At 31.3% G+C, this 12,126-nt stretch overlaps 2 non-coding genes across 2 annotated transcripts; both read left to right on the top strand.

Annotated features, from left to right (window-relative positions):
• The first annotated feature begins 5,701 nt into the window (after positions 1-5,701).
• On the top strand, positions 5,702-5,773 carry TRNAN-GUU (transfer RNA asparagine (anticodon GUU)). Its single transcript has one exon. It is a non-coding gene; the product is annotated as a tRNA-Asn (tRNA).
• A 3,700-nt stretch (positions 5,774-9,473) lies between these two features.
• On the top strand, positions 9,474-9,545 carry TRNAN-GUU (transfer RNA asparagine (anticodon GUU)). Its single transcript has one exon. It is a non-coding gene; the product is annotated as a tRNA-Asn (tRNA).
• The last annotated feature ends 2,581 nt before the right edge of the window (positions 9,546-12,126 follow it).

Below are 12,126 nucleotides of genomic sequence, written 5' to 3'. Positions count from 1 at the left end.
TTTTTGAATATTTTTTACGCATGTTCTTCCAATTTGCCTAGTTTCCTGAGTGGAAGCTTTCGCAACGTTTGGACTCGTAAGCCCTTCCAGAGTTGATGAGAGCGATATATGAAACGAGGCTAATCTGAACATCCTAGATTTAAGAGCGCTAACTCTATCTAATTCTGCTAACCTGGTATCTAATTAGATACACTATGTATTATATAATATATGCAAAAAAAAATTTAGAACAAAATTTGAAACATTTAAATATTTTAAAAAATAAATAATATTACCCGTTGTTTAGAAAAATATATTCATTTGATCGAATTAAATCATTGATTCAGCTTATAACAATAATAACCATATCGCTGCTTTAGGTAGGCAGAGAGATTAGAAAGCTTCACCAAGTCTTGGCAAAACAGTCTTCGCCCATTCATGCATCTCCTCATACAAATCTTTCGATTATTACGACTCCTGACCTAACCACTTTAAAATATTTGAAATACTTGATCATGCCGTTTTCCATGCTTGTTCGTTGATCATGCAAGTTTTCCTCGGTTTTCCTCTGCTTCTGTTACCAACCACATTCGCCACAATTTTTTTTACTAAACTTTCTTCACTTATTTGATTCACATGCCCAAATCATCTCAAACCACACCTTTCTTTATTTTTTTTATAATTCTTATCCCAGCCCTGAATTATTTCCTTAAATCACTATTTGATCATCTATTCAACGTTTTGTCGCACATTCGTCTAAGAGAACGTATTTTGACTGCATTCAGTCTGCAATTGACTGCAATTCCATGCTTCACTTCTATACATTAAGGTAGGAAACAGGACTCCATCGTATTCTGCCAGTTTAGCTTTCGCTGATAGGAATTATTTGCGATAACTGAATTCAATGCACAATTCACTATGTTTCCAGCATTCACTTTCTTTTCTATATCATTATCAATCTTTCCATCCCTATAAAACAAATATACGAAATTCATAAATAATATATCTATTCCAAAATTTCCTCTTTTACTAATATTTTACACCCAGCTCTACATACATTTATCTCTTTATTTTATTTTAATTTGATTTGTTCGGGAATTGTACAGCTTTGCATTAAAAAATATATAAAATCAAAATAGTTACATTAATATAAATAATGCCAATTAAAAAATTCCACATATGTTTGTGTTATAATAACTATTAAAAATATTAAGAGATACAAAATACAATGACTATGTATTTGTTAACATTCATCAACAAATCACTTTACTTGCATACATTATAACCTTTGAAACCAGCTTTTGCAGATATACTCCACTACCGGCAAGAATCACAGCATAATAATAAAAAATTATCACCTTAAATCTGGCAAATGTAAAAAAAATATCCCTTTGTGATTATCTCCATAATTAACATTATAACAACTTAATTAAAATTCTTGTTCAAAATCTACAGCCATTTCCCATTCGGTGTGTGACAGTTGCCTTAAGGCCGAGATACACCAGAGTGTGTGTTGCTACGGGGTCTAATTAGCCTTTATCACTGTCATTTGTATGACTGATGTTCTGTCTGAAGCACCTGTCAAAACACACGTGCACCGTGCGGCGGGGGCTTTATCTCGTGTTTACCAAATTGGCTATGCAAAGCATGTCGAAACTGAATTCAAAACCAGAGCTTTGCATCAAAAAAAGTTAATCTTCTGGTGTATAAAACCAGTTTACCATACAAACACATCGAATTTTTTACAAGAGAGTCGGGCTGTTTTTCCAATTCCGTTGAATGGATAAAATCGTGGTTAAAAACAAAGGCTTATCATAATGCACTAAAACACTTTTCGTGTAGCGCGGAGATTAGATTTTTTAATTAAAATTTGTTTGTTATTCTACGTGTTGATTAAAGAAGAGTTGAAAAAATTATGTTGTATGCCAGAACATCAATAATGATAACTTTGTTTTTGTAAACCAGTTTCTGTAGAATCGAAATACCTGCAGCTTCAAAGGATGAACGAATTTTAGGACTTGCAGCGTAGGTTTTTCAACTTAATTTGGTATTTAGGTCAATTTGGGTATTTTTCGAAAAAAAACCACATTGACTAATGAGGAAAAAATATTCTTTAGAGCATAATTTAACCGATTGTATTTTTTTATTAAATTTATCGATTGTGTCACATTTATTTAATCTATCCCTTCGTTAATATTAGGTTGAAACGAGTTATTCTATTTATAAAATAATTTTTAAAAAACGATTGATCTACAGAGAGAAGTAATACCTTAAGATTAAAAATGCAATAATATAATTCTATAAACGTCCGCCTGTGGTGAGAGCCGGTCGTCACTTTGCGCCCGATTTTTTTTTTTTTTTTTTTAATATTTACAATATATATACTGAAAAAATCTTTTTTATGTTTTTTTTTAACTCCTTACATTTCAGTAGCTCTTATCTTTTCGAATTCATTTATTTATTTCGAAAAAAACCTTTTTTCAATACAAAAACATTGTTTTTGAAAAAAAAAACAATTACATCAAATATTACCTGGGTTTAAAGAAAATTAAGTTGCGATTTAAATTATATTGGGACATAAAATATTTTAAATTGAAATATCATATTTAAATAAAATTTTAATTGTATGGAAAACAAATATGAATGTGAAAGTTAGGTACATATTTTTCTGTCAGGAATAGACAGTTAGCAAACATTATTTTATGAACTTCTTACTTTCTCTAAACGTTTAAATTATATGCTCAAAAGATTCACGAATCACTAAGAAGGGAGTTTATGCTTCATTACTTATATTATTTACTATTGTAAATATTGCAAATGAAAGAGAAAAAAGTTGTTTCGTTTTCTCATAATTTCTTCTAATTTTATCGTTCACTCACAATGCACAAGGGACTGCATAAGACTGACGCAAAAAAAAACTTGATCGTTAATTATAGAATGCAATATAATGACTTCTGCACTTCAGGTATCAATTTAAGGTATTATAATAAAGCTGACATAAGCATTATCGATAAAATTAAGAATGGTATGTTGAGATTGTTTGGCCATGTGGAACGAATAATGAGAAAATAACGTAAACAAATATATGAGACAAATGTCGTTGTAAACAGGAGCAGAGGTCAAGTTTTTTCAAATATTGAAAACGCTCAGGAGTCAATTATTTCAAATACTTGTGGTCAGGTCAGGAGTCGGAATAATAGGCGTGTATATATGAGGAAATGAATGAATTCGGAATAGGGGACGAATGTTTTCAAAGATTATTATTTGTGTGGCGTTCTATTCTCTCTGCCTACCCCTGCGGAGAAGCGGCGTAATGGTTAGTTAGTTAGTATCATTCGACGATAACGGTCAGAACAAGATCTAAAATTAGCACAGATTTTCGATTAGATAAATCGCACCATTTCAGACTACCCCCTTAAAGATCCCATGTTGCTTCAGTCTCATAAGATCTTTGACACCGTCTGAATAACATGTTCCTTGTTTTATCCTTCACAGATACTTTATCTCTCATCTTATCCCGCTTGCGGATCACACTTTGAATATGTCCTCCGTCTCCTTATGCCCTCCGGGTAGGAAGGGGTGGCCGAGGGTCGGGGGGCTGCTGCAGGGTGGGGGAGGGTTCCCGTCACGGTAGATATAAATCACTCCAAAAGTAATTTATCATCAAACGTTTGGCTATGTGTATCAGAGATTCTAAAGCTTAAACTTTGCAGGTATTCGAAGACCATTTTCTTACTTACGATCTTTGTTCGATTAAACGTTGTCAATGATGGGTATAGTCGAATAACTATTAAGAAAAGCATTGTATTTGTAGTGGTGTTTGGGAAAAATTAAGGTAGAAGTATTGGGGGATGTTTGATGAAAATATCCTGCCCAAACCAGTATGCACTTTGTATTTATTTACATGTAAAATCTCTACGTGAGAGATTTTAATCGATTTTTCGTGAGAGAATGATTAATACGTATGTGCGATTATATGGACGCATTGTACTGTTGCCTAGAACCGCGACTAGTTAAAAAGTAATATTGTATGTCTATAAATCCACTGGTATTGTCACCGCCGATTATTTATCCTTTTGCAAGTGATTCTACATTACAATTAAATTAAAAAAATGGAAAGTTCACATTTTTTAATGCATTTACATTCTTTGTTCGCAGTTCTAGAATTTGTGTCAGAAAAAAACTACACCTTTGTTAAGTGTCTTTATTATTTGTAATATGTATAATCATGGAAAACAGTATAAAAGGCTCTTTAATGGATTGTATTAAAATAGTTTAAAATAGATTTACCCATTCCTGACAAAAAAACATCTAGGAATAATGCTTTATTTTAATACAATACAATATTTGATGTAAATTTTGTATTTTATTTATGAAGAAAGCATTGTTTAGTTTTTAAACTTTCTTCACTATTTACAACGAATTATTAATCTAAGAATTGACTATTATAATGCTTCAAATCTATCAAAGGGCTCTCAGATCCACGACCTAAATTATGGCAGTATAATACACCTATCACTTCGCTCTAAAGACGAAGCGTATTTAATAATTATAGTAGAATTGTGTAAAACATCCAAGATAAAAATTATCCGGGAAGGATTTTTCGAAGCACTTTTCTGAGTCTCTTATTTAGTTTGATCGGAGGACCCACATTTTGAGAAACGTAGAATTATATCTCAAGTCAAATGGTGACAAGGGTAAAAGTACATACTACGGGAAGCAAAATACAAAGATAATAATAAATAGTAAGCAAAAGACAGCATTCTGATATGTCATATTAAAAGGGTTGTGTCATTTTGTCTCACGCTGTTGACCTAGTATTCTAAGGTAACTACCATTATTTTCATACCATTATACCGAAAGACGCAAATGGTATTACTTCTTCTTAAACTGTTATGAAAATTTATGTCACATGTAATGTGCACAAATTTAATCACACCATTTGACGATTTTTGCAATGCTATTCATACTTTTTATTTCCTTACCTTTAATTCTATCTTACTTTTAAATAACATGGAATCTAATTTTTTTGGCAAATGAACATTTACATAGAATGAAACAACAACAATGTATTTTTCCCACATTAGTTTAATTTGACCAGTAACCGGGTTGTATACTACATACATTTACATTTGTATTTTGATTTTCATACATTCTGGTCAAAAAAGCTGTAAAAATCTCTCTGTCGGAATGTGGTTTTAAGAGGAAGCCCTACAGGCCAACAAAGATAGATACTTCGGGCCAAAAATAGAGATAGGAATTTCAGTTAAATAACGTTTGAATTATTTAAAAACCTTTGAGATATATATATTTTAGACTGTGAACTGATATCTTCGTATGATCGATCTGATATAATACCCAACACGTGTATAGTATAAATCTACAGTGGAAGGTACTTAGTGTCTTGCAGATGAAAATCTCAATATCCATCTATACAAAGACATATTAAGGGTATGAAAGAAAAATATTTTTAAAGACAATTTTTTTAATCTTAAATATATCGTATATGATAAATCGTATATGATCATGAATAATAAAATTCAAAATGATTTTATGTTACAACACAATTTTATTTGAATTTAAATCAAAACTATTGGTAGCGTTTCTCGTGCGAGTTGAGAATGATGAAATGCAATTCGTGTTTATCAGTGAACCATTACTTTTTATGATAAGATTCAATTTATTTGTTGGTATATTTGAATTATAATTCGGCTGTTTCCCAGCCTTCGTGGCGCAATGGCAGCGCGTTCGGCTGTTAACCGAAAGGTTGGTGGTTCGAGCCCACCCGGGGGCGAAATTTTTAGTATTTGGTAGGTTCTTTTTATTATTCTTTATAAAAAAAAAACAACTTTGTTTTTAACCACCTTTTATTGGTTTATTTTTTCTCCAGCCAGTTTCGACAAGAAACTTGTCATCATCAGAGTTAAACATATAGGTACCCATGTAGTATATTTCTGCTTACTTATAAAATATATAATTCTAGTAACGCTAAGCCTCTCAAAAAAAAGACTCACACTCAATATTTATTTATTGTACTTAATTAAAGATATAGTATCGTGCAATGAAATTTAAAAAAAAAAATATTATTTTTACTATTTTTTTTTATTTCTCATATACATATAACTGGCATTTCATTTTTTCCTTCAGTAGTTTTAAATATATCTTCTTTTTTATTTGGGTAGTAAGGCTATTAGAGTAATTTATTCCTTAATATTCATAATTTTGTTAGAATTTCTTATTCAACGGTATTCTGTTCTATTGTTTTTTTTTAATACTTGAAGAAAAGCATTTAAAAAATGGTTTTTACAGTGGCGAATTTTGGAAATATTTTCATTATTCATATGGTTTTCTTTTTTTGTCACGCGGTTCTTTGGGGAGTCCTACGTCCGACGGTCCAGGACATTTCTATGACGATAAGATGGACTGGACTTCCTTCATCTCGAGTTCATCCCGAGACGGGTCCATGATTGATAACCCCCCAGCTGAGCAATGGGCACGGGAAACAAAGTATCCCACAGAGATTACTGCTGTGCGATGAATTGTTTTAGCTTTTTTTCCTTCATATGGAGAAATTGATAACGAACGATGATTTATAGTGCACTCACTACCAATCCACTATTTAAAATCTGGAAACTCATATTCCACCTATCAGTGTCGGGTTTTTCGTTCAACCGTAATTAATGAACATGAGTGATGAGCCATTTTTTGTTCAAGTTTAGCTTTTTTATAGACTTTTTGATCGATTTGTTATTTATGTAGGTACTATTTAGATGACGTAAAATGATTCATGAATTACATTTTATTTCATTAATGATATTTTCAACATCAAGGGAGCCTTAATCGAACATCAATAATAAATTTATACATAAGTAATGATAATTCTCATTAGTTACATTGATTTTATTTTTATACGGAAAAATACCGCATTCTTCCTTCTGAAAAACATGAATTCCAATAAATTTAAATGAAAATAAATAAAAGATTAAAACTAACTAACGAACCATCATAGGATAGGATAGGCAGAGAGAATAGAACGCCACGCTAATCTGTCATTACAAACAATCTTCGCTCTTCGACATTAATGCATCTCCTAATAAATACCCGATGATTATTCCGACTCTTGATTTGACTACATTCAAGTATTTGAAATTCTCGATCATGGCCAGTTTTCTTCAGTTTTTCTCAGTTCCTATTTCCAACTATATTCGCACCACATTTTTTTATTCTGTGTTGTATTAATTCATTCGATTCAAATGCCAAACTATCTCAACACACCTTTCTAAATTTTATCAATAATGCTTATCTCAGCCCTGCATTATTTCCTAATATCACTATGATATAGCTTTTGCAACATTTGTAAGAGAGATCGCTTTTAGATTGCGCTGAGTCAATTTTCAGCCAACTCTATCCTTTACTTCCGTACATTAGAGTTGGAACCAAGACTCTCTTGTGTACCACTAGTTAAGTATTCGCTGATAGGCTTTTATTTGCTATAATTGATTTCAGTACATCATTCACTGTGTTCCAAGCATTCACTCTTCTGTATCATTATCAATAATACCATCCCTAGAAAACATAATTCGCTCCGTCCTTTCAAACGCCATTTATCAAAAATCGTCAATTTTAAGTTGTGCATATTTTCGGAATGCCCAGAAAATGTACTATATCTTATATTTTTATCTTAATATTTACCCGCTACAGGGCAGAAAGTGTTGTTTTTGCATTTTGAAGAAACGGTATTGTTTAATTATTTTTTCAAATATAATAAATTTTTTTTAAATGGAGAAAAAACATTCAGGTTTTACCTAAAAAGATCTGTTACACACTAAAAAGCTCAATAAGTGGCTTGATATTTATTTTTAATATATTTCATTATATTTTTAAACTTTGAAAACGATCTCCTGAAAAATCAATTTTTTTATATATGACGTTGTTGAAAGGAGTGAGCGAATTCTCAAATATGAATGAAAATAAAACGCGAAAAATGGTTTTATTACATAATATTATATATTTGTATAAATTTACATAACTATTAAGAATAAGTGCTCAGAATGGGAGAACTAAGTGTCAAATTGTCTCTAACACGTCTGACTGTCTGACCCTTCATAAACGCCTGGGTCAACGGTCAGTGGGAAAAGGTTTTGATAAATGATTCCATCTCGCCCGCAAAGTTTTGACCTCAGGGAGTGTTATGTTCTCCTATTCCGGCTTCCCGTTCAATGCTGCTTTCCATCGTCTCGACTCGCATCATATCCATCTCAACTCACTTCCATCTCCACCCATCTCATCTCATATCAGTACATGCCTCAACACCCTTCGCGTGGTGGTAAGAAAATGAATACGTTTTTGATGGTTGAGAAATTGCACGGTTCTAAAAGGGTCTTTGAATAAATTAGCTCGCTATGAATAATAATCGCATTCGTGTTCAGTCCAGTATATTTTCTTTCTTATCATATTTACGAATTTTCCTCATTTTTCACTTCCTACACGTCTAAGTATGAAACACCGTTTATTTAATCAAAAATCCAATTAAAATTTTATTTGTAGCGTAAACTCCTACTGTATCCTAAATTTATCCAGCTAAACCATAATTTTTCTCGTAAATAACCGTCACTATTCAACCCATGTCCTTAAAATTTATGTAAACGCAGCCCATTGCATTACGTCTAGTGAAATTTCCTTTGAAAATTAGTAGAATGTTGGAATAATTCCATATTTCTTGTATATTCTACTTTGCTACAATGCTTTGATTCCTTCAAAAATATCACGTTGACAGTTTTCATTATTTGTTTGAATAATTGAAAGGGAAGTTTTTATTTACCGACGGGGGTAATTATTTATTGTACAATGCATCCCTACATAGTTTTTTCATAATAATATCACTGGTACACAAACATGTTTTTTCAATGTCTGGCAGTTTTCACTTAACAGCAATAATAAACCTTTCATTTGGCTCCATATTACTTGCATATTCTCAATGGTTTCATTCGTTTAAGAAATATCATCATGACAGTCGACTTTCATTTTTGTTTAAATAATTGTAAGAGCAATTTAATTTACCGACAGGGGTAATCATCTATTGTACAATACATAGATAGCGTATTCATAATTCCATCAGTGGTATATATATTTTTTTAATCGCTTACTTTTTTCACTTTACAGCAAAAAATAAATTTATCATTGGAAAAATTTTCTAAAATATAATTAGTTTTAAAAATAAGGGAATAAAATTGTAAAAACGGAAATTTTCGCCTACAGGTGGGATCGAACTACTGATCATTTGGTTAACAGCATAACGCGCTGCCATTGCGCTATGGAGGCTGTCTGTGCTATACACATCTTTTAATCATAGCAAATCTCTTTTATGTAATGTAGTTCGACTCTCCAAGAAGCGAATATGAAAATGACGAAATATTGCTTTCAGTCACGAAGTAAGTACGTATTAAGTAGATAACCTACGATATCATCTCCGTTTTAGGAGCATCTCATGCATAGCCTTCGTGGCGCAATGGCAGCGCGTTCGGCTGTTAACCGAAAGGTTGGTGGTTCGAGCCCACCCGGGGGCGATTTTTATTATTATTTGTAAGTGTTTATTTGAATCAAAAGTATTTTTTGCTTAAAAATAAAAAGCTTTCTTGCACCGTCAGCTCGCAAAATATATATTGTAATTATTTTCCTTGTACGTGTAACTTACACAACCGTATAGAACTATGGATATGCAACTCCGAGTGCCCTTATTATACTTTTTTTTTTTTACTTCGACTTCGACATTTGAAACATGTTGTCGAATCATATTTTATGGGAAAGTGTTACCCAAAACATAATTTTCACCATAAAGTGGTCGAACATTGAACGGTTGGAATGAACAGTTTTACATTGACAAGTGGTGTATGATCGTAATCGGCGTGGTTTTTTGAGAAGTAAAAAGTAAGTTTTCCATTTCTTTACATGTTACATACAGTAGGGGATAAGACGTCACAAAAATGGCGAGAGTCGATTTCAGATTTTTTATAAGATAAGATAAGAATGATATTTTTAATGCACAAAAAATACATTTTTATAATAATCGTTTATTTGAAAAATAATATTATAAATGTTAATTATCCAAGTGGACCTTCATGAAATATAATCGACAAATGTAATCACATAGCTATATATATCGCAGAAATCTATGAAATAGGAATGAATAAACGTTCAAAATTTTCTTTTGTAAACGTTTAATAAATCCAGATTTTTGGGATACCGAAACCATTTCATTAGTCTACATCTTATTTTCTTCACACGCACACACACACGTTAGAGCAATATTTTACTTGATGCCATACACTATATATACAAGCTAGGACATAAAATGCCGAACCCTCTTCTTGTAGAACGGAAGGCGTATTGACCACAGTCAATAGTCCGGCTTCTCCTGAGGAGTTTAACGTGGTTTTCTCCCAGCAATGACCAAATGCTAAGAAGTTCCTGATTGGCCTACACTAGTTTAACCTTCCCGTTCCCAATACTTAATAAAATAAAACTTGTTTAAGCTAAAAGAAACAAAATTCCACTTAATTATCTGTAAATGATTGTTTTTACCATATGTTTTTTATATTTTCTCATTTGTTTATTATGCTTCTTACCTTGTGTTTTCCTCATTTATTTCTTTTAAATATGCGTCTTGTGCCTATTTATTATACCTGTTTATTGTTTTTATATTTTGCCATGTATTAATTTTGGTTACTTAAAAAAAATCTTTTTTGTAACTTTATTATTTGTGTTCCAGTCTTGTTAACCTTAATCCCATGTCCCAAAATGAGAAATAGAAATTACTTATCGGGAATATTATAACCGTATATATGACTTATGCATGTAATATGTTTTGAAAATTACATAATAAACCTTGTACATAATAAGCAAAGCAAAAATTAAAAGCAACTTCCATCGAAAACAAAATGTTTAAAAAATACACATATTTATCAAATTTACACATGACACAGATAATAATTTTAAAAAAATAAAGTTTTGCTTTTTGTAATTAAAGTACACTTGTCATTTTATTAACAAAGTTTTTTGTCGCTGTAGGTACAAATGATAAACATTAATTTAACAAAGCTCGTTAACTTGATTGCAGAATATTTTCCTCGTTTTACTGATAACGCAATTGGAACAAACACAAAGCAACTTAATTTGATTAATTGGGGAAAAGTTGTTATCAAATACGCCGTCCTCCTATAATTAATACTTTCATTAGTCCTCCATTTTGTCCAACGGCAAAACAATTTGTCATAAAACGGAAAGTTGATAAAAAAAAGCGAAAATTTTGTGTATCGCACTGTTTTGTTCGTGGGCTCAGATTAGTGATGGGCGGGAGCATTCCATTGTTTGTAAAATCGACAGAGGAACCTACCTGCGTATTACGAACAAAACTTAATCAAACCTAATTGATTTACCTCTTGTGTCAATATGGTTTTCTGTAAATGTAATTACATTTTTCACAATTACAAAATTATTGAATTAATAAAAATATAAAAAATAGTAGAGTACAAGCATTTTTTTTATCTTGGCGAGACCCCGTTATCTATAATGGAAATTAATCAATTATATATGAAAATCGCAATTGGAAGTGTAAGTACTACTCATGATATAATTATTTTATCAGTCGTTTGGTAAAAATTATACCAATTGTGTGTGCAACTACTAAAATAGTGATGTTTTCTTTAATCGTGAATTTTTATGGTATCACTATTACTTTCAATACATTTTTGTAGAGAAAAAACTGTAAAGATTAATAATAATAATCTTGTTATGATAGAGCGCAAAACTAACAATAGTTTTTGACATCTCAAATAGATGAAGAAGAATATAAAAGTCTTGGTATATACAGGGCTTACGACCTATCATAGGTATCTTAAGTGATCACTTTAAACACTTGTTAAGTTCACCATTCTAATAATAATAATAATAAATTTGGATAACTTATATTGCGCCATTTTCGTAAAAAATATACCTCAAGGGCGCTTATACCCATGATACTTATATGATCAATCTCATGACGTTCTGTGGTTATGTTCACAACAGCCATCTATGATTGGATTTAGAAAGCTTTTATTTAGCAGAGACCCTTTTTTGAATTACAGTTTTTCTTTTCAATGGTATTTAAAC

Source organism: Brachycentrus maculatus, unplaced genomic scaffold (genome assembly GCF_059751285.1).
Source record: "Brachycentrus maculatus isolate JH-2025_06_01 unplaced genomic scaffold, ASM5975128v1 h1tg000257l, whole genome shotgun sequence".
Taxonomy (NCBI): Eukaryota; Metazoa; Arthropoda; class Insecta; order Trichoptera; family Brachycentridae; genus Brachycentrus; species Brachycentrus maculatus.
This window is presented reverse-complemented; position numbering and strand designations above follow the sequence as displayed.